At 40.1% G+C, this 22,842-nt stretch overlaps 1 protein-coding gene across 3 annotated transcripts in view; it reads left to right on the forward strand.

Moving 5' to 3' along the window:
• CNX3 (cofactor of nitrate reductase and xanthine dehydrogenase 3) overlaps nucleotides 1–22,842 on the forward strand; it is a 184,989-nt gene that overhangs the window by 114,466 nt on the left and 47,681 nt on the right. Inside the window, exon 1 of one of the 3 annotated variants that reach the window (XM_086517496.1) lies at nucleotides 20,339–20,547. The exons of 1 other annotated variant lie outside the window; for it this stretch is intronic. The gene's annotated coding sequence lies outside the window, so the exon portion shown is untranslated. Of the gene's footprint in view, nucleotides 1–20,338; nucleotides 20,548–20,588; nucleotides 20,719–22,842 lie in introns of those variants that run through there. One more of the 3 variants, XM_086517497.1, reaches the window with a different exon arrangement.

Here is a 22,842-nt window from a genome sequence, read left to right on the forward strand (position 1 = left end):
TGTAGTAGGACAATTAAAAGATGCAAGATTAAAGAATAAAGACAGGTTTGGAAAGAGACATAGGCTTAGACCTAAAGCTATTGAAGAAGTGATTGGGTGTTGGTGTATGACATTACTCTTGACAACCAACATTCAATACTAAGAAATATTTCAAAGAGATGGTTTGGTCCTTTTGTTGTTAATTATGTGCATGGGAAAGCAACTCACACATTACATGCGTTGGATGGGACAAAATTGAAGATTTCCATTGCACGAACGAGGATCAAGTTGTTAAAAAGAAAATGTGGCAGGGATTGCTTTGACTCATAAGAAAGTCACAATGAAGATCGTGATGAAAATTCTATGGATGAGGATGAAGGAAGAGAGGATGATGTGTTATACTTTATTGAAGATGAAAATGAGATTGACATGTGTGTTGACTTAAATGAAGATAAAACCTACAAAGAGATAAGTGTGGCACATGTTAGAGGATATGCAAGTTCATAGGGTGTGGATGTCATGATGTGGCATGTGCATAATGTGAAAATAAAATATCTACCTCACTCTTGATGTTTTTGATATGTGAGACCAAATGCTACAAAGTACATAGTGTCATATATGTGAGAACGATTGCCACAATTGCAGTCGTGTACATACCTTGTTGGGGAGGCGAGGCCTTGGACGGGCACTATTGTGTGTTTTATCACATTAAAACATGCCTAATTTGGTCTAGAATTTTCCATATTTCAAGTGCATGGAGATGGCACACTCGTTTTGCCTAGAAAGTTCAACACAGGCGATCTCGACAAAAAAATAGCAAGTTTCATGCATGGTCGTAAAAGGTGTATCCAAAGTGCTTGACAAGTGGAAAAATGAGGTTCAACATGTAATTTGATACCAAAGAAAATTTTCCACGAAGTTAGGATTTTTTTCCAGCTCGTTTGTGCTGTTTACAGACAAAAAGGGTATTTTAAAGCTAAAAATGATCATAAAATGGCCAAAAATAGCATGAAATAGCTCAAAATGCAACATCAACTACTATGCTGACGTTTCTCAAGTTGGGGGTGAGTTTATAGAGCCAAAAATGATTTCCTTTGGACATCTAATGAAGGAGATACAATAGTTCTAAGTGAGGGAGCTAATGCAATCCATGTTGTTTCCACCGTATGTTGGAGGCTGTGAGGCCACCAATTAGGGTTTACTCTCTTCAAATAAATTATTGAGCTTGTCTAATGAATTTTTGAAGCTTCCATGCAATGGTCACACAATGAAGCATTAACGTTTAAATTTAGGGTTTTAAACAAGGCGAAACGACACTATATCTATGCAATTGGGGTCAAGAGTTTTGAGTTGATCTTGGCTATTTTTTAGATTGAGACTTTGATGGCTGGAATTTTGTTCTTTTCAACTGTCTTTTGCTTCAAATGTTCTACGATTCACTTGACTTTGCTTTGATCCCTCACAATCAAAGGTCCAACACTTTCCTAGCTGCATTGTGTACTTATTAATGGCGCATGGTGCACTGGTTCAAGGTAGTGGAGAACACAAGCATGGGTGGTACAGTAGCACTATTGTTGGGCTGTCATCACGGGTGTAGTCGTAGAGCAGGTGGAGTTCGATAGTAGAACTTGGGTCGATAGGTGATGAGGCAACTTTGGGCGTCGAGGCAAGGGTAGTGCTATTGACACAGAATGGCTATGGACAACATGTGCATCGATAGGTGGAGGGAGCTAAGAGAGTGAAAAAAGAGGTGCTCTTTTGCTCGCTCTCACTCTCTAATGCTTGTGGCTCCTTGAGGTTGGTCCCAAGGTTTGGCTCAACTTGTTGCTAACCTTAGAAAATACCTATTCTCCCAACCCTTAGAAAAGTCCATCAAGAGAATCTTTAAAGAAAAATGAAATATTTTCTTCAAGTAGCTCAATTACTAGGTTCAACCTTTTCATTATTAAGGTCCATGTCACACACGTCCATCCAAACATGTGCGTGATTCATGTAGAGAAAGAACATTGGCTAGTAGAGTTGTTTGTTGCCTTGTGATTATGTTGGGCGTAATATTGGGGTAAGCCTTTAGCTTACACTCAATACATGACCAACCCCTAAAGCCGAGCATACTAAGCATACACCCTTATGTGCATGTATGCATCCTACTACATAGATTTCCCTAACACATGCTTCTTTACTATGCACGTATGCTACACAATTATAGTCACATGCTATTCGGTATAACCATATGCTAATTGATCTTTTTCCCACACGTGATGAATATCACTTTCCAACATTTAATGTCACCTTCCTTTTTTGAGCCTATATAAGGCCACATGCTAAACTCGTATTATCTAAGAAAGCACATTGTAGAAAAAAATCATCTTTGCTACAATTATGCAGGGTTTACAAAATATAGGACATGTACCATACACAAGCACATAAGTAAGGTGAATCATTTTGTGCATATTTTTATAGAAGGTGTGTACTTCGAGATATTTATCAACGATAGTGATTGAAGTTGTACGCTCCGGGAAAAAGTGCATCCATAAATACTCCACTTGACCTATGTATTGTCGGTTAGTGAGTTTATTCTTATGTATCAGCTATTGGTTTTCTTTTTACGTATTGTTGTTCTCTAGAGATATATGTTGTTGAAAGAAAGTTATTTAATGTCTTTTTTGCCATTCCAGAGTTTGCTTTGAATGATATCAGTGGACCTTTTGTGTGTGTATAGTTATTAAAGAGTCAAGAGCCAAGACTCAGCATGACCAAATGTGTTAAAATTGAGTGAGGCCGGAGGCACCCGCTGAGTTCCTTCAACATGGTTCTCTCGAGCATAAGTGTGCAATAGTTTAGCATTTTGGCTTTCTAAAAGAAGCCTTAGAGGAGAGTTGAGTTAGGCATACTTTCAATGTTTTCAGTGATGATTGAGACTTACCTTAAATGTTATTTTGATTTTAAAATATTAAAAGGATCCTTTTATTTCACCTTTCATTTCACATCCTGACATGTCTTGACTTTTCTTTTTAGTTCTTTTAATAAAAGAAGCTAAATTTGAATTAACTCAAAATAATACATGCAAGCCTTGGCATATCCTTTGCAAAGGGGTTTCCATCATATACGAAAAAAGTCCGTTCAATGGACACAAGGCCCTCAAGGGATTTGAGACCATTGACTATACACGAACCCCTACAATATATTACACATTTTGAGATATTTGTTATGGATTCCTCCCACACTTTCTTGCGAAGCTTGCATTGCAGCTTTCTTCTGTTAAGGATAAGCCACCAGCAAGTTTCCAGTACATGTTCTTCGTCCAAAGGATCACACTTCTTTTGAAAGAGTAGTGCATTTCTAGATTGCCAAACCATTTTTAAAGCCGTTGCTCTTACCGTACAAACCTTAGTAAGGAGATCCTCATTATCGATGTGTCTAGAGCCCACCATCTAGAGCCCATCACAAAGGTTGCGTTTAAAGAAGGGGGTGTCCAAATGGGTGTACACCCATCTACAGACGGAGCCGGTGTAGCCTCTGATTGTTAGACATTCTCAGAACATGTGTGAGAGGGTCTTGACTTTTCTTGCATTCTATTGTTTTAGAATGCTAAAGTGAAGCTTCACCTTGCATAAATTCTATGCACGCGCACGCACACACGCTTACTTATGGCTAGTTCTGGCATGTTGAATTTTCCTTGGCATATTTTGCTGGGATTGTTGGCCGGGGGTGCCCTTAGTGTATAACCAGCTTGGATTGACTAGATTAAAAAAAAAAAAGTGGTACCTAATGGTATCTAAACCTTGGTGTTATTTGGGGTGGACGTTTTGCCTTACTAGATTCTCGGTTTAATTGGCTAAGTTTTGAACCCTGGGTGAAATGATGGCTTGAATTTACTAGAGCGTGGTACCTTAATGGTACCTAACCCTCGTAGTTAATAGGGGTTATGAGCTTGTGGCGGGTTTCATGGCTGTGCATACCCTATCACGTTTCACTTAAACTCATGGTGGCTCCCTCTTGGCGGGTCTGCACTACTGTTCTATCTCATTCCCTCTCTCTTAAACTCATGTTTCACTTAAACTCATGGTGGCTCCCTCTTGGCGGGTTTGCACTACTGTTCTATCTCATTCATGCTCTCTCTCTCTCTCTCTCTCTCTCTCTCTCTCTCTCTCTCTCTCTCTCTCTCTCTCTCTCTCTCTCTCTCTCTCTCTCTCTCTGTACGAGGCTGCACTGCTGGTTACCTCTACCTCTTGATGTTAGGCCCACCTTACTGTGCAAGTGGAAGGTTGGCACTAGATCCAAATGCGCTCTCTCTCCCTCTCTCTCTCTCTCTCTCTCTCTCTCTCTCTCTCTCTCCCCCCTTCTCTCTCTCTCTACTTGGCAGCGCTACTACACCATTCAGCCAATGAGGTCGGGCCCACCTTACAACTGTGAAGGAAGGTGCTACATGCTCCAAAACCTATTAAAAGGTGAGATTTACATGCTCACTTAGCATTGGTAGTGTGTGTGTGTGTACTTGGGTGTAGTAGTCTGTGCATTAGGACTGTATACGTCTTTTCCTACAAAGGGGTAGTGTTAAGTATTGGATCTATGGCAAAGGGCAAGGAGAAGCAGGCTATTGTGGAGTTGGCTGCTCCAACTCAATCTCATGTGATTTTTGGCATTAAAATGGACTGTTTTCTGACAGTTTTATGGGTTGTAATTCTCTAGTTGGTATTCCTCATGCATATGCCGATAGAGGTACTTGAATAGAAACTTATGTTGTACCATTACTGCACTTGTCGATTTTACTCACCCTGTGAGTTAGGAATGGGTGTTAAATGGCTTATCATATGCATGTGTATGTGCACCCTTTCGGTGTCTGCAACTTTGGGGTTATAACGTCCTTTTTAGGCTAGGGATGTTGGTCAATACATTTCTACGGTTTTTCATAAGCATATAAAGTATCATTGATAGATTGTATCCTCTTTCAAACACTGGATAATGGTAACCTTGGTTGTTTTTTTTTAAAAAGGGGGTGTAAGGATAGAAATTCTACTTAAATTTTTGATGTATGACCCTTTATAGTGGGGTTAACCACTTATGGGGTGTAAAAAGCGGCCTGTATGTTTTGGAAAGGCTGTCGTGGCGTTTATACTTTGGTGGTTGTACCTCTAGGTTGGTTTCCGAGCTGACTATTTTGGTGCAGATATGGTCCTTTCTGTTTGTTTATTGATCTTGGGCCAAATGGCTTAGATGGGCCGTATGAATGGTGCGAAATGATGGCTCGTGGCCGAATATGGTTGTGGCTAGGATGAGTTGTGGAATATGGTAATTATGGCTATTCATGAGGCCATATGTGGTTTGTCATATAAATAAAGCATTGGAAGGTGGTACTTTCTTTCATTTATTGGTTAATGGATGCAGTGATTGTGAGGTCTCTCTTTTTAAAAAAACCGGGGGGGGGGGGGGGGGGGGGGGGGGGGGGGGGGGGGGGGGGGGGGGGGGGGCTATGATTGGTGTTCTTCTTGAAATACCTGGTGAATGACCCTATATGATGGGGCGGATATACTTGGGGGTGTAAGACAGTGGCCTGTAATTTCAGTAAGGTGGCCTTTGTGGTGTACTTCTGTTGTTGAGCCTATGGATTGGTTATCAAGCATACCTTTCTTGCCGTTTTTGTGTTGTGTATTTAAAGTTTTGGCAGGATTGTGCATATTGGTTGGAAACTTGGTTATGATTGAAGGTGGCCATTGTGTTGGGTTAGGGTATATGGTTGATGTGGTTGTATGTGGACTGATTCTTGTGGCCGTAAGTGGCTACTGATTTCATCATTATTATAGACCTTAGTAGCACACGCTTTTGGAACATTTGAGGAAATATGGAATAACACATCTATATGGACTATGAATTGGGTATTAGTACTCATACTTATTACCTTACATTTGGCTTTCAACTCTGACTAAGGGGGTGTAGGACTTACTTACTTAATGACTTTTTATGTTACAAGCGACTCCAAAGTATAGATTGACTGCACGTATGAGCACTGTAACTGACCCAAAAAAAACAGCGGCCATTAATACCAAACTCTGTAAAGTCCAGAAACAACTATATGTGGCCCACTTTGAGGATAAAATGCCTCATAAAACTCGTCTCCGGCTTTATTTCATGAGAGCTTGTAAAGCACAAGGGGCTTCATATGGTTTTTCCCCTTGTAAATGATTTTCTCAAAATATATGATTAACTTGACCTTTCTTATTATTTGTCTTTGAAAGCACTCTAGCTGAGTGACATCTATAACATGTGGGATACCCATGCATCACCTTCATACGGTGCCAATGCTAACTAAATGTTGTGTTGTTTACATGCGTGCAGGTGAGGGTTACCTTCTCAAAAATGGTTTTCAAAGTTCCAAGGTTTTGATGGCGGACTTATATATCTTTAGGCACTTAATTCTCTTATACTTGTGTATAAAGTATGTTCTCTACTATGAATGAGAGTTATACCACCTTTTCATTGACATAGTTTCTAGTGTCTTTTGTAATTTGAAAGGATTCTTTGGTGTCTATGCTATAATTGTTACTAGAACACACACACACCTAACACCAAGAGTAGTATAATTGATACTATTCAAAGACCTATTTAGTATATTTTATCCCTTGGTTTCTGTCCTAAATAGAATTAACTGGGATCGACCCCTGTAGGATGGGGCTCTCTTCACACGGCCCTTATAGGTTCTCCTGGTTGGTTGAAGGTTGAAGAGGAACCACACACACACACACACACACACACACACACACACACACACACACACTAATGAGTTCTTTTTATTTCACCTTTCATTTCACAACCTCACATGGCTTGACTTTTCCTGCAATTCTATGGCTTAGTTCCAGTCAATGTTCAGGAAAGTCCCTTTTATTAAGTGGCCATCGGCCGAGTTTCCTCCTTGCAAAGAAGCAAACCAAAAATACTAGCAGAAATTTTGAAATTTGCAGGATTTTTGAACTGTTTTCTCACATATTTCACCGGTTTTTCTTTCCTTTACTAAGGTTTGCAATTGGCTAGTCTCGATTTTCAACCGGCTCAAGGCTAAGCTAAGGCAATCCTTTCTCAAACATTGATTCCACTTAAACTCAACCTAATGATTTTATCACTTTCTTACTATTTTAAAAAGCCATCGTGACCCTTTCACTTGTTAAATATTGTTTTGGCTCTATTATTTGAAAATAATTGGTAATAATAGTCTTATCAACGTTATTTTCTATTTTTTTCAAGATGAATTCGATTCTCAACAAGAAGGTTTTAATGATTCTTCGGTGAAGCCTACACTTGGGCTTCAAATTTAACAAGTAGCCTAGATGCAGTTGGTAGTAATTGGTTGAAGAAGGATCCACCATATTTGGGCAATCGCGTGGTGCCGTCCAAATCTCTCGTAGGTATGGGCATGTGTTGGCGTCCAACTCAGTTATGGCATCAACCTTGAAACGATAATGTATAAGGTGCAAAGTTGCCCAAATGGATGTTTTGAGGAACTATTCACTTTCTATAAATCAAATAGCGAGCACTCATGTTAGTGTGTAATTGGCCTCTGTCAAACTCGTGCACAAAAAAAAACAAGGTAGGCTCCCTCAGTGATGGATAGAGATTAACTATTATTTTTTGTCCATTTTTGTTCAACAAACGAACACTGCCCAGTTGGAAGCAACTCCTACTTCTCCATATGATGTGCCTGGTTAGCATCTAGTTATGAAACTTTGCGGGTTTCTTTTTCAAAATATTCGCAAAATGGCAACGGTGGGTAAGTGGTCTACGTGAAAAGGAGAGTTGTAGCTATGGAGGATCGCACAACGAACCATTCATATTGAAAATGAATGTAGTGATTGCATTATTTTTTGAGATAATACAAGGGTAGCATGTATCCTTATAATATTCATCTCATGTGGGAGAAAGGTCAAATAGCATGTGGCTATAACGAATAACATGTGACTATACTTGTGGGCTACACCAAACATGTGTGCATAGTAAACAAGTACGTGTTAGGAAGATCTATGTAGTAGGATGCATGCTTATATATGCTTGGATTTAGGGGTTGGTCATGTATTGAGTGTAAGCTAAAGGCTTACCCTAACAGACACCCTTGTGCACATGGATTCTAATCGAGAGGCTAAGATGGGTTACTTTTAGGATAACTGCATATGGCTCATAAGGTGAACCTAATGTAAAGGAGGGCAGGTCTTACCTCCAAAATTTGGGGTTGGGGCAGTGTCTAAAACAATACATTACTCATACGGACAGTGTTGACATCCCCTTCTTCTTCTTCTTCCACAATATGTACTTTACCTTTGGAATCTCTAGGATTCTTTTGGTTCTTAGCATTGTCTTTGAAGAAACACCAGTTGGGTGCATGTCCCTTCTTGTTACGATGAGGGCACACCTTGTTGGACATAGTGCTTGTATACATGCAAACATGAATGCAATAAATTTGTACAAAATGCAAAAATACTTATGCGAATGTATGACTTGGAGCTTCTTGGGTTTTGATAGTCTTGAAATTGGGTAATACATACATTCCTTTTGGATCTCATGAAGACTTGGCCATGGCAACACACTCTTGGTAGGCTGAGGACATTGGAGGAGAGCTTGGAGCTATTGAGCTCTTGAATGTGTGAATCCAAGGGGATTTTAGGCCATGTGCCTCAAAAAGTTAGAGGAGTAAGGGATCCCATGAAACTTTCTAGTGCGTTGAGGTCATTTTTTACTTCTTCGACACTTTTTCAAACGGTACACACACAAAACTTCAAATGGCACACACACACACACACACACACACACACACAATGTGGAATGAGCAAAGAATGAGTGCCTAAGAGTTTCAATTATTAATAGCTTAATCAAGCTATTGCTTTCGCATGCATAATCCAAACAAGGCATAGGAAGGTTCAATTAAAAGCTCTCGTGATGGGCTACGCAAGTGTGTGTGTGTGTAGATTGAAAAGCTTCAATGAATCCAAAGTTGCAAGCTCACCAAATAAGAGGGTCTTATATACAATGTGATAACTCAAAAGATAGAAAAAAAACAACTAATCCTAATCACACCAAGCACTAGTGATTACACCAAGCGAGGATAGTGGCTCATTGGAATTACCAAGAGCATGCCCAAACCTTGGTTAAATCAACGAGTGTAGGTATGTTTATTACTAGAGAGTCTAAGGAAAATTTATGATTAGCCATTAAGCATATAATGACCTCAATCTAACATAAAGAATATAATATAAAGATTAGGGTGTATGTTCATGCAAACATGATGATGGCTCTAGTACAAGTTGAAAGGGACAATTGTAGCTATAGAGGATCATACAACAAACCATCTATGTATTCTATTAGGGGGAGAAGATTCAGGCTGCCAGGTGGCAGCGCATCCTGTCTCCAGCCCTGAGAAGGTGTGTCGGCAAGAAGGGGGGATGGAAACCTGAAGAACTACGGCGAGGATAGTGAGCTTTCGATTGTGCTCAATGCACACACCATACAACAATGGCGGAGACACACACACACACACACACACAGAGAGAGAGAGAGAGAGAGAGAGAGAGAGAGAGAGAGAGAGAGAGAGAGAGAGAGAGGGCATTGGACAATAGAGACAGAAGAAAGAGTTGACGTTTTGTTCCGAGTCCAACAGCCTAGAGATAGAATGCGTTTTTGGCACACAGAGAGAGAGAGAGACGGCCGAGAGAGTTAAAATAATTTCCAAAATACCCCTCAAATTACAAAAGTTCTTGGTATATTGTCATAAATTCCTAAAAGGCCCTTCAAAATTTTCAAAATTCCCAACCCTTGGTTGTGAGAGTAAATTTCTCCATTTTTTTTTCCAGTTTTTCATAAGAAGACTGATTGTCTATCATACAAGATGCTAAAACTAGAATTTGATTTGGTTATGTGGGAGTTTTGAATTGCTTCATTATTTTTAGACATAATTACCTTTTTTGCGAGGTAATTTGTGACAAATTTTATGCTAAGGACTAAAAAAACGGATCTCAATTTTCCAAAAGGAAAATTAGAAAATCTTGAACAATCCAACCAAAATAGATACAAGGGTATTTTGGGAATTTTTGAAATTTGAGGGGTATTTTGAGAATTTTCAAAATTAGAGGGGTATTTTGGTAAATTTCTCTAGAAAAAATTGTTGTTATCCACCACTCAGAGCACATTTGCACGGGCGAACGTTTACCCCTGCCTAGTTGAAAAGCACTCCTTTCATACGCGGTGCCAGGGTGGCAGTGTAGAACCTTGCTCGCCAATCTCCACTCTGCCAATTTTGGCAAAATTGAGATTTCAATCTTCGTTTCAACCAATGGTGCTTGCGAAAGCTTGTTGTGGCAAATTTCGAAAGCTGTCTCCACTCAAATGTTTTTGAAATAGTGTGGTGTTATGTGCACGTGGCGGTGAGCACATCCAACCACAGCCAACGCGCAAACGCAAACCGTCTGCTTGTGGCAACATTTTGCAAGGTGAGGTCCCCCCCCCCCCCCCCCCCCCCCCCCCCCCCCCCCCCCCCCCCCCGTGGCAATCCGCGACCTTAGCTCAAGAAGAAGTTGGAAGAAGCAATAAATAGACCATTGATGCATAAGACACACATATGGGCGGTTGTTCAGTTATGTATACATACATTTAATCACAACGATTACTCTATCATTTGCAGTACAATCTATCTACTCTGCTCATTATGGAAGCCAAAATTCAAGCTGGACACGAGAAAAGGCAACTCAGTTAAATATGATCAAACAATTACCGTGATCGGGGATACGGTATATCACGAGAAGCTGTTACTTCTTTGCAAATTTGCACCTACCTCGTAAATAGTGTTGAAGATGTCCAGTCCAATAAATTAAATGGTTTTTTATTACATCCCTAGATTATGGTTCCGTACCTGGTTCGTAGCATTACTTGAAAGAACTGTGGCTATTCAACTGTCCTACTTTGTGGAAATCTCACAAACTTTCAATGCTACACTAATCTTAGAAATTCTCACTCACTGTATTGACCTCCCGTGTCCAAAATTGGTGTAAAATTGATGGTCTCTAGTGCTCCCATGATTATTGCCTTCACACCAAAAATCGATCTAGTGCATTATATCTCGCCCCCTCTTTTGTGGCATGATCTGGCTCTTTTGCTTGCGCACAACCGCATACACATAAGCGTGATCTCTGCACACATAAGGTTTTTTCTACTGCCCACTTGCACAATGAGCATCCTCCGTGTTTGCAAAACCCTCGAACCTTTAAAGAGAATACACGTAGAAGTTTTCTTAACTGGAGATGGGGCAGGTACTAGACTTGAATTATGAATCTTGATACACAGGAGATTCAACGATCAGACCTCTGTGGGGACAAGCTCGGCTACTGCAGCAAATGACCTACCTTGACAAATTATTGGGACTTGTGGAGGATCACCTGTCTTATGGGCTTGCTAATTGGATTAACCAATTGATTATACTATCGGCATCTACAGTTCAACCCAAACATTCAGGTAAGTGCTATTGCACCTACTCAGTTCTTTATCTACAGTCTAAATGGCTTCAAAAGATTAGGCTTAGATGTTTAAGCTGGGTAAATTTCCTACGTATGAGTCCTTTTTCTCTGACATGCAATTGCACAATCGAACGGGTGGTGAGTTCTATTATGTCTTTTGATGATGGTCTTCTGGTTTCTTTTGGAAAAATGTCAGAAGCAATGGCAAAATACTGGCAAAATTCATAATCAACTGAATATTAATAAAAACTTTTTTATACATAATTGCTCATTTGGATTTATATTCAGTCATATGAGGATCTAATATGTTGTGGCCCTATGGGTAGCTGTACCTGTGCTGTGGATTGTAGACGCAATTGGGTATTCGACACTACTTCTTAGATGGTAATGAGGCACAATGGTAGTGATTGTCTGTGATAGGCAGCATACCATTTATTTTTGCAAAATTTGATTAGGTCATAAATCGTAAGCCTTGGGATTTGGAAGGCGATATACATATCATATGAGGTTGGTCTACATATAGATAGACTATGGCTAATCTGTATTGCTGGAATTTTGGACTATATGTGACTTCACCTAGGTTGAGTTCATGGTCATACGTGCCGATACATAAAAATACAGAATTCAATACAATCAATTGCCTTACAATGCATATTACTTTGCAGAAAGTAATGATTTCTCTTCAATGGGCAAGATGTTGATGTGAATATGGTTTACTGGTATGATTTGTGGTATCCTCTTATACATGGCCTAAATATTTGGAAGCCACCTCTCTCACCTTCTTATTCTCTGGCTTGATTGGGTTGCCTAGGTACTGGGAAGCGATCTCTCCCACCTTCTTATTATCTCCAGCTTGACTGTATATGTGATCGGCATACAGGTAGGTGCATGTAACCTGCTAATACGTTGAGATGGTTTTTTGCAGGTGATGCTAGCCTTTTTTCACATTTATGATGGTATATGTATGACTATAGCTGTAGGGATATATCTGAGCATATTCACTTTGGTAAATTCAGTACTAGGAACTGATTTTCAACATTTTTCTCTTTGTTGAATACTGGGAACTGATTTTCAATATTTTTCTCTTTGTTGAATAGATGCATAATGTTTGAAGTTAGTGTTAAGATTTTACTTTGAACATACTCAAACATTCTTTAAAAATAGAGCCTTAATCCTCACATGAGGGTCTCTAATGAGATGGCATTGGATTGAACTTTTGAAAATTGATTCAAAATACAAAGGATGTGCTGTCCGATTTTTTCTAGAATTAAAGGATGTAAACATCATCACAAATAAATAGCTCATTACTTAAACTTAATATTTGATCTATGTTATTGGGTTAGTTATTGTTGTAATTTTTACAATCTGTGTGACTTGAGAGTATTATAGCGTCAGTTCAGGGCGACCATACCCAACTTTATTAGCTGGGCACTACTTTAACTAGTGTTCATGGACACCAGGAATGAATGCATAGCAATAACACAGCAAATAAATGCAGCAACGTAGTACCATAAATTTACAGGAACTTGGTCCTTGACACAAAGTTCTTTTATTCTATCTTTTTATGTAGGAACTCAAATTTGATGAAGGTAAGTATATAATGGAGAGTTCACAATTGTATAGTGCTTATTGATGCTATAATGTACTTTGAAAATTGTCCAAAGGTTGTAAAAGCCTTAATCCTCAAGTGGGGGTCTCGGAGGAGATGGCAATTGACTGGGTTTTTGAGATTTGAACCAAATTACAAAGGAGATGCTGTCCAAATTTTTTTGGATCATTCTTTAAACTTCATATTTGATCTAGGTTATGTTGTTAGTTTCTGTTGTAATTTTTGACACCAATAACAAGGGGAGGGAGTTGTTGACACCTGTCTTCCCAAGTAATGCCAGTTCTGATAGGCTTGGTTTCTTGGATGATGAGACAGGTAAGAGATTCTTTCCTTGGGATTACAACGAAAACTGCAGCAGTAACAGAAGATCATCCAATGTACCAGCTGGATCCTTATCCATGTAGATGTAGTGGAAGCTCATCCCAAAGGATGAGCACATAGAGATGCAACACTAAGATATTATATTGTAGTGATCAAAGATCAAATTTTTGATCTAAATGATTGTATTATCCATTAGATACAGAATGTTGTATTGGTGTATATGAAATGATAATTGAGGTTCATGACATCTTGTTTGAAAATATTGTTAATTAATATATTATTTAATACAATTGTCTACGTATGGTTCAATTATGAGGGGATTTTCATACTTAAACACACACTCCTTTTCCCTACTAGTCTTTGGTCGGACTAGTGCCATACTTAGCAATTGGAATTAGATAATAATATAGCTACTCCAATTTATCCTGACTTCAATCAAATGGTTTTTGTAAGGATATGGGTATTTATATAAGAATTGGATTGCCTACTCTCTAATACAAGTTACATTATTACTAGCTTGATCCACCCAATCCAAGGGATGGGTCGAGGCTCTCAACTCCTAAATTGGTCAAGCATCTACATGTTTACATATAATCCATATACTGTAATCATTGACCACCCTCGAGCAGGTGTGGAATTTCAAGTTATCTTTATCTTGCAGGATCGGAGTATTATATAGTAACCAACATGACGACATAATCCACAAAGCGACATCAACCGAAATCATGAGATATCAGGTATGTAGTTTTCATAGTACCTTACTCTCCTCCCTGGAGAACCCCTTTATTATACAAAATTTGGGTGTCTTACATCTAAGTTCTATTCAACACATTACAGATGAGTAATCTCGCTTCTAAACCTTTTTAACACCATACAAGTGATTGAGCTATAAAAATGGAAATTTTTAAGGAAGCATTTACTACAATTGGTGGGGGATTGGTCCACTTGGTGCACCATCCTCCACCAAGAAGATCTCTCCTCTGGGATGGAGGAGGTCCACACACACACACACTTATCTAGCTGACAATTCTTTGGCTAACCCTTGGATGACTGCTTCCCTCTTTGGTGCTTTAGGCCGATGTCAGTCTTGGACATGGGTTCATGCCTACATATTTTAGAATGGACTCTGTTATACACATAACCTTTAAGGTTTAGAGAATGGGTCTAGTTTTGGACACAGAGCCTCACCTTTTGGACTTATACCTGCACACACATTTACTCAGAAGCTAATCTTAGATGTCATTTATGAGAGCTAATATATAGCCACTCATAATTACTCAACTACACACCTGCTTCAACACACCCAGTTGTGTTTGATAAAAGGAAACTCAGTTAAATATGATCAGGCAATCACCGTGATCGGGGATACGGTATATCACAAGAAGCTGTTACTTCTTTGAAAATCTGCACCTACCTCGTAAATAGTGTTAAAGATGCCCAGTCGAATAAATCAAATGGTTTTTTATTACATCCCTAGATTATGGTTCCGTACCTAGTTTGTAGCATTACTTGAAAGAATTGTGGCTATTCAGTTGTCCTACCTTTGCGGAAATCTCACAAACTTTCAATGCTACACTAATCTTATAAATTTTCTCACTCACTGTATTGACCTCTCGTGTCCAAAAGTGGTGGTCTCTACTGCTCCCATGATTATTGCCTTCACACCAAAAATCGATCTAGTGCATTATATCTCGCTCCCTCTTTTGTGGCATGATTTGGCTTTTTTGCTTGCGCACAACCGCATACACATAAGCATGATCTCTGCACACACAAGGTTTTTTCCACTGCCCTCCGTATTTGCACAATGAGCATCCTCCGTATTTGCAAAACCCTCGAACCTTTAAAGAGAATACACTTAGAAGTTTTCTTAACTGGAGATGGGCCAGGTAGTAGACTTGAATTATGAATCTTCGAGTCAATGCACATCATGTGGATGCTCATAATGAAGTCTACAAAGGCGTACATGTGCGCTTTAAGACCCATCCTCTATTTTTGGAATCGGGGTGCTTTTATAAAAACTCGATGTATTTCTTTGCGTAACCACTAGCCCTTTCTGGGTCCTGTTGTTCTTGCAAGCAAAATTGCGCGTGGCCGCGTGCACACACACACACACACACACAAGGGAATTGTGGCGTGTAGACTCCCTCGGCTCACTTGCCATATAGTTGTTCCTAGTTGCAAAGCATGAATACACATCGCAGGATTCTGCTCCTCCCCCATCTAATACATAGGAGATTCAACGATCAGACCTCTGTGGGGACGAGCTCGGCTACAGCAGGAAATGACCTACCTTGACAAACTATTGGGACTTGTGGAGGATCACCTCTCTTACGGGCTTGCTAATTGGATTAACCAATTGATCATACTACCGGCATCTATAGTTCAACCCAAACTTCAGGTAGGTGCTATTGCACCTACTTAGTTCTTTATCTACAGTCTAAATGGCTTCAAAAGATTAGGCGTAGATGTTTAAGCTGGGTAAATCTCTTGCGTATGAGTCCTTTTTCTCTGACATGCAATTGCACAATCAAACGGGTGGTGAGTCCTATTATGTCTTTTGATGATGGTCTTCTGGTTTCTTTTGGAAAAATGTCAGAAGCAATGGCAAAATACTGGAAAAATTCATAATGAACTGCTCATTTGGATTTATATTCAGTCATATGAGGATCTAATATGTTGTGGCCCTATGGGTAGTTGTACCTGTGCTATGGATTGTAGACGCATTTGGGTATTCGGCACTATTTCTTAGAGATGGTAATGATTCACAAGAGGCACAATGGTAGTGGTTGTCTGTGATAGGCAGCATACCATATATTTTTGCAAAATCTGATTAGGTCATAAATCGTAAGCCTTGGAATTTGGAAGGCGATATACATATCAGACGAGGGTGGTCTATATATAGATAAACTATGGCTGATCTGTATTGCTGGAATTTTGGACTATATGTGACTTCACCTAGGTTGAGTTCATGGTCATACGTGCCGATACATAAAAATACAGAATTCAATACAATCAATTGCCTTACAATGCATATTACTTGCAGAAAGTAATGATTTCTCTTCAATGGGCAAGATGTTGATGTGAATATGGTTTACTGGTATGATTTGTGGTATCCTCTTATACATGACCTAAATACTTGGATGCCACCTCTCTCACCTTCTTATTCTCTGGCTTGATTGGGTTGCCTAGGTATTGGGAAGCGATCTCTCCCACCTTCTTATTATCTCTAGCTTGACTGTATATGTGATCGGCATACAGGTAGGTGCATGTAACTTGCTAATATGTTGAGATGGTTTTTTGCAGGTGATGCTAGACTTTTTTCACATTTATGATGGTATATGTATGACTATAGCTGTAGGGATATATCTGAGCATATTCACTCTGGTAAAATTAGTAATGGGAACTGATTTTCAACATTTTTCTCTTTGTTGAATAGATGCATAATGTTTGAAGTTAGTGTTAAGATTTTACTTTGAACATACTCCAAGATTCTTTAAAAATAGAGCCTTAATCCTCACGTGAGGGTCTCGAATGAGATGGCATTGGATTGAACTTTTGAAAATTGATTCAAAATACAAAGGAGGTGCTGTCCGATTGTTTCTAGAATTAAAGGATGTAAACATTATCGCAAATAAATAGCTCATTACTTAAACTTAATATTTGATCTATGTTATTGGGTTAGTTATTGTTGTAATTTTTACAATTTGTGTGACTTGAGAGTATTATAGCATTAGTTCAGGGCGCCCATACCCAACTTTATTAACTGGGCACTACTTTAACTAGTGTTCATGGACACCAGGAATGAATGCATAGCAATAAGACAGCAAATAAATGCAGCAAAGTAGTATCATAACTTTACAGGAACTTGGTCCTTGACACAAAGTTCTTTTATTCTATCTTTTTATGCAAGAACTCAAATTTGATGAAGATAAGTATATAATGGAGAGTTCACAATTGTATAGTGCTTATTGATGCTATAATGTACTTTGAAAACTGTCCAAAGGTTGTAAAAAAATCCTTAATCCTCAAGTGGGGGCCTCGGAGGAGATGGCATTTGACTGGGTTTTTGAGATTTGAACTAAATTACAAAGGAGATGTTGTCCAAATTTTTTTGGATCATTCTTTAAACTTCATATTTGATCTAGGTTATGCTGTTAGTTCTGTTGTAATTTTTGACACCAATAACAAGGGGAGGGAGTCGTTGACACCTGTCTTCCCAAGTAATGCCAGTTTTAATAGGCTTGTGTTTCTTGGATGGTGACATGTAAGAGATTCTTTCCTTGGGATTACAACAAAAAGTGCAGCAGTAACAGAAGATCGTCCAATGTACCAGCTGAATCCTTATCCATGTAGATGTAGTGTAAGCTCATCCCAAAGGATGAGCACATAGAGATACAACACTAAGATATTATATTGTAGTGATCAAAGATCAAATTTTTGATCTAAATGATTGTATTATCCATTAGATACAGAATGTTGTATTGGTGTATATGAAATGATAATTGAGGTTCATGACATTTTGTTTTAAACTATTGTTAATTAATATATTATTTAATACAATTGTCTAAGTATGGTTCAATTATGAGGATATTTTCATACTTAAAAACACACACACACACACACACACACACACACACACACACACACACACACACACACACACACACACACACACACACACACACACACACACAGAAGGGCTATTTTTTTCTAATCTTGTATTTTTTGGCAAAGACTTCACCATGCCACTTCAGACACTCATGGTGAATGCCTGAATACCAAACCTACAAAAGCTTCGTGCAACAAGCAGAGGAGCATCTGCATATGCTTCCGTGGGGGGGGGGGGGGCTTATAAGAAATTTGGACAGAGGTTATCCCTCTCACAAACCCACTTTTTTATTTTGTCTTAATCCTTTGGTTATTGTCAACCAAATTTCTTCCATGTGGACTTAAACAAGGAAGGTGCTATTCTACTTTAGGAGTGCACGTGAAATCATAGATGAAGAAAGCCAACATTGTGATTTAGGATATGTAATTGATGTATTGCAGGTTGCAGGAGTTGGGCTTGGAAAAGGAATGGATAGATACTGCAGACCACTGCTAGAAATTATGCTTCTCCTTCTTGATCTTTTGCAAGCTCGTGATCGTGACATCTCAGAGAATTTTTTGGGGAGGTTGCCCATGGTTTTCAATGTCGCTATAATGTTTCCCCATGGATATGTTGGGTAAGCTAATGTTTTAGGATTGCCCGACATAGGTGGCGAGGTAGACAAATGATGTTACTATTGAAATTTAACCTATGGTGGTGGTGAACCCTCTTACAACATTGCTGATGACCATGCATATTGTTTATATCTTGGACTTGAAAATGAAATTGTGAGCAACATTAAGATGAAGGGGCTATAGATAATCCCTCAAATCTTGGTGGTAAGCATTATCGATCTGCCCTTCATCTTAGTTCTAAACCTCCTGAATGGTTTGATCTTTTTAACGAGCCTTCCTATCTTCTAAGGTGACTCGCTTGATACCTGAAGCTAGAGGGACAACTTGCAACCAGCATATTGAGAAGATTAGTGGAACACATTACTCCAAAATTTTATGAGTTCCATTCAGAGAAAGGCATTTTGCGATAGTGGATTTCACGATTTGATGTATGGCCATACTTGGGACCTTTGCTAAGGTACTATGTCTACAAGATACCATTGCATGGTCATTAAATATCGTGCTATAGTGGCTCATCTATTCTGCTCTATTATCGAAGCCAAAATTCAGGGAGGAGACGTGGATGGTGGAGAACGTGAGCTGAAGACGTCAAGAGGGTACCGAGACCAAAGAGATTGGAGGGTCGATGGGAGGCAAACATGCAATGAGAGGCTTGGTGGAAGACGAACATGCCGAGAGAGAGAGAGAGAGAGAGAGAGAGAGAGAGAGAGAGAGAGAGAGAGAGAGAGAGAGAGAGAGAGAGAGAGTGGTGAGGCAGGCTCTTACACCTCTCTCTCTCTCTCTCTCTCCCCCCCCCCCCCCCCCCCCTGTCTGCTACTATGGAGTATAAGGTTGCACGCATCCCATGGCCAAGCTATAGCGCAACGAAAGCTACTGCAATATGGATGCCACTTCAGGTGAGCCGGCACAACTTATGCCTTACGACGTACACACACACACACATAGAGAGAGAGAGAGAGAGAGAGAGAGAGAGAGAGAGAGAGAGAGAGAGAGAGAGAGACTCTTTCTCTATCCCTCCCTACCTAGCTTGGCAACTACTCTACAACTTTTGGTTCTGAAAACATAAGCTACCTTATGGAATTCATCTACCTCTCCTACCTATTCCAATGCCCAATTCTGCATGTTGATATCAATGTATTTCTTGCAAGAATCTAAGAGAGATGGCAAAGTTTGTATCCCATGTGATAGCTCTCATTGTCTTCACCTAGGGCCCAAAAGGATGATGGGCAAGGATGAGGGAATCGTGTGCATACATAGAGAGGTTAGGGACTTCATACCCTCCTTTCTTGGGATATACCTATGGATGATCTTGTAGAATGCATTAAAGATATACCAAGCATTGGTGGGCGAGAAGGGTGAAAGAGTACATATTCAATAAAAGTGATTTGATATGTGCTCTTTTGATAGGATGTGTGTCACCCATGTTGCCACAATTTGTAGTAGAATTTAGCAAGAGAAACTAATCATTGGGGCATCCATAAGAAAATTTAAAATGCTACCCAAGTTTGTGTGTGTGTGTGTGTGGAGTCCACTATGTGAGAGAGAGAGAGAGAGAGAGAGAGAGAGAGAGAGAATGTGATGTGTGTCTTATGGAGATATATAAGAAAACACACACACACACACACATATCTATATACACACTTAGGTATGTGCACACATATTCATATGTTTGAGCTTGAAAACTTGTTTAAGAATGACCCTTTGGTAAGAGCGAACGAAACAAAGCAAATAAATTTCAAAGCGCTGCATCGAATGAAATTTGAGCGTACCGGTCCTCAAGCTTCCCAACGTGCAGCGCTTTGTGTCGGCTGTCTGTAACGCTGCCTAGCTGCCTGCCCGCCATCCTCGAGTGGACGCTGTCTTTGGACAACATAACTCTGCTCAGCGACCTTGGAACCTGCAGAACATCAAGCGTGAAGCTTGAGACAGGTAGAGAGAGAGAGAGAGAGAGAGAGAGAGAGAGAGTGTCTGGGCAGTCTTAACCCCCTTTGGGTTGTCCGAGAGAGAGCTCAGAAAAAGAGACTTGGCAGTGTCAACACAAGCACGATAAGTGGATCCTCGCAAATGTGGTGGCGGCGTTGCTGAACATCTTTCCTCAAGGTGCATTCTTGTGAAAACGAAAGCATTGCTGGATCTGTTCATTACCTCTCACAATATTGAGAGCATGTGGTAGCCTGAGAGCACTTGATAAGGATCGAAGCTATGATGAGATTGCTAGACAAATGTGTTGGAGAAATTGTTGCACTTGGTAATGCTGAAGTGGATATTGAGGGACATTGTGCGCATGCATCTTGCGTAGATCCACATGCCTTCAAGATGCATGCGTAGGTGATTGCATCTGGAGAGAGGCCCTCGCGTCGCATATGCTGAAACCAGACTAGAGCTTTCTGGCCCTGCCCTTGTGGGGAAAATCTTGCAATCAATGATTCCAAGAGTCTACACTCCGGATATGAAGCTCCTCGAGCACTTGCCCTCAAGATGTAAGCATAGCCTTCAAGACACTGATTGCAAGAGTCTACACTCCGGATAGGAAGCTCCTCGAGCACCTGCCCTCAAGATGTAAGCATAGCCTTCAAGACGAAAGTACAGGTGTCTGAATTTGGAGAGATACTCTTACCTTGCATCCGTTGAAAACAGCGTAGGCTTTCTGGCCCTGCTCTTGTTGCACACATCTCGCAATCAGTGCATTCCAAGAGGCGATGTTCTGGACAAGAAGCCACTCAAGCACTTTTTGTGCTTTCTCAAGCGCACCACGTTTGGCATACATATCGACCAAGGCACGACATCTTTTTTAAACAGCCTTGCTCTTGTTGCGCACATCCCGCAATCAGTGCATTCCCAGAGGTGACAAACCGGACAGGAAGCTCCTCAAGCACTTTTTGTGCTTTCTCAAGCGCACCAGGTTAGGCAATGCCAAGCACGACATTCTTTTTCAACTGCCTCTGACTAACAATATAATGATGAATCTTTGTGCCCATATCAGCATCTTGAGTAGAGCCACATGCCTTCAAGATGCATGCATAGGTGATTGCATCTAGAGAGAGCCCCGCGCTTTGCTATGTGTCGCTGCGATTGCTAGACAAATGCGTTGGAGAAACCCGTTGCACTTGGTAATGCTCAAGTGGACATTGAGGGACATTGTGCGCATGCATCTTGTGTAGATCCACATGCCTTCAAGATGCATGCGTTGATTGCATCTGGAGAGAGGCCCTCGCGTCGCATCTGCTGAAACCAGACTAGAGCTTTCTGGCCTTGTCCTTGTGGGGAAAATCTTGCAATCAATGATTCCAAGAGTCTACACTCCGGATAGGAAGCTCCTCGACCACTTGCCCTCAAGATGTAAGCATAGCCTTCAAGACGAAAGTACAGGTGATTGAATTTGGAGAGATGCTCTTACTTTGCATCCGTTGAAAACAGCCTAGGCTTTCCGGCCCTGCTCTTGCGGCACGCATCTCGCAATCAGTGCATTTCAAGAGGTGACGTTCTGGCCACTCAAGCACTTTTTGTGCTTTCTCAAGCGCACCACATTTGGCATACATATCGACCAAGGCACGACATCTGTTTTAAACAACCTTGCTCTTGTTGCGCACATCCCGCAATCAGTGCATTTGAAGAGGTGACAATCCAGACAGGAAGCTCCTCAAGCACTTTTTGTGCTTTCTCAAGCGCACCAGATTAGGCAGTGCCAAGCACGACATTCTTTTTCAACTGCCTCTGACTAACACTATTGCTAGTAGAGTACAAGGTCTCCCTAGGGCTTCAATCTCTAGAATTGAGAGTGATGACCCTTCTAACCATAGAATTTTTGCTTATAGAGATTTTAAATGGAGATTGATTTACCTATCTAGAGCCATGGAATTGGGTTCTTTTTCTTATAAAATATTTGAAAGGTATAATATAAGGATCCTATTTAAGCTCTTGTATACCCTTGAGAACTACTCTTATGAAGATTTGGAGCTAAGAGAGTCTCATAATACTCAACTTCGAGTATTGTTAGGCAAATTTCTGAAGTCCAAATGTCCTAGTCTGAAAAATCCCTTGGCTGGAAAGAAAGATTTGTTGATAACTATCTTTACCTCCCCTGACTTAAACAAGATTGGATTAAGCTCTATTTTGAGATCTCAAGAAGCTTTGGATGCTCTCCCTCCTTGTGTGAGAAAGGTATGGAACCATCTTGTCGTAGCTTTCAAATATGTGAAAACTTTAGGACAAAAAGATTTCAAC

This window comes from Adiantum capillus-veneris, chromosome 8, assembly GCF_014529385.1.
Source record: "Adiantum capillus-veneris isolate H3 chromosome 8, ASM1452938v2, whole genome shotgun sequence".
Taxonomy (NCBI): domain Eukaryota; kingdom Viridiplantae; phylum Streptophyta; class Polypodiopsida; order Polypodiales; family Pteridaceae; genus Adiantum; species Adiantum capillus-veneris.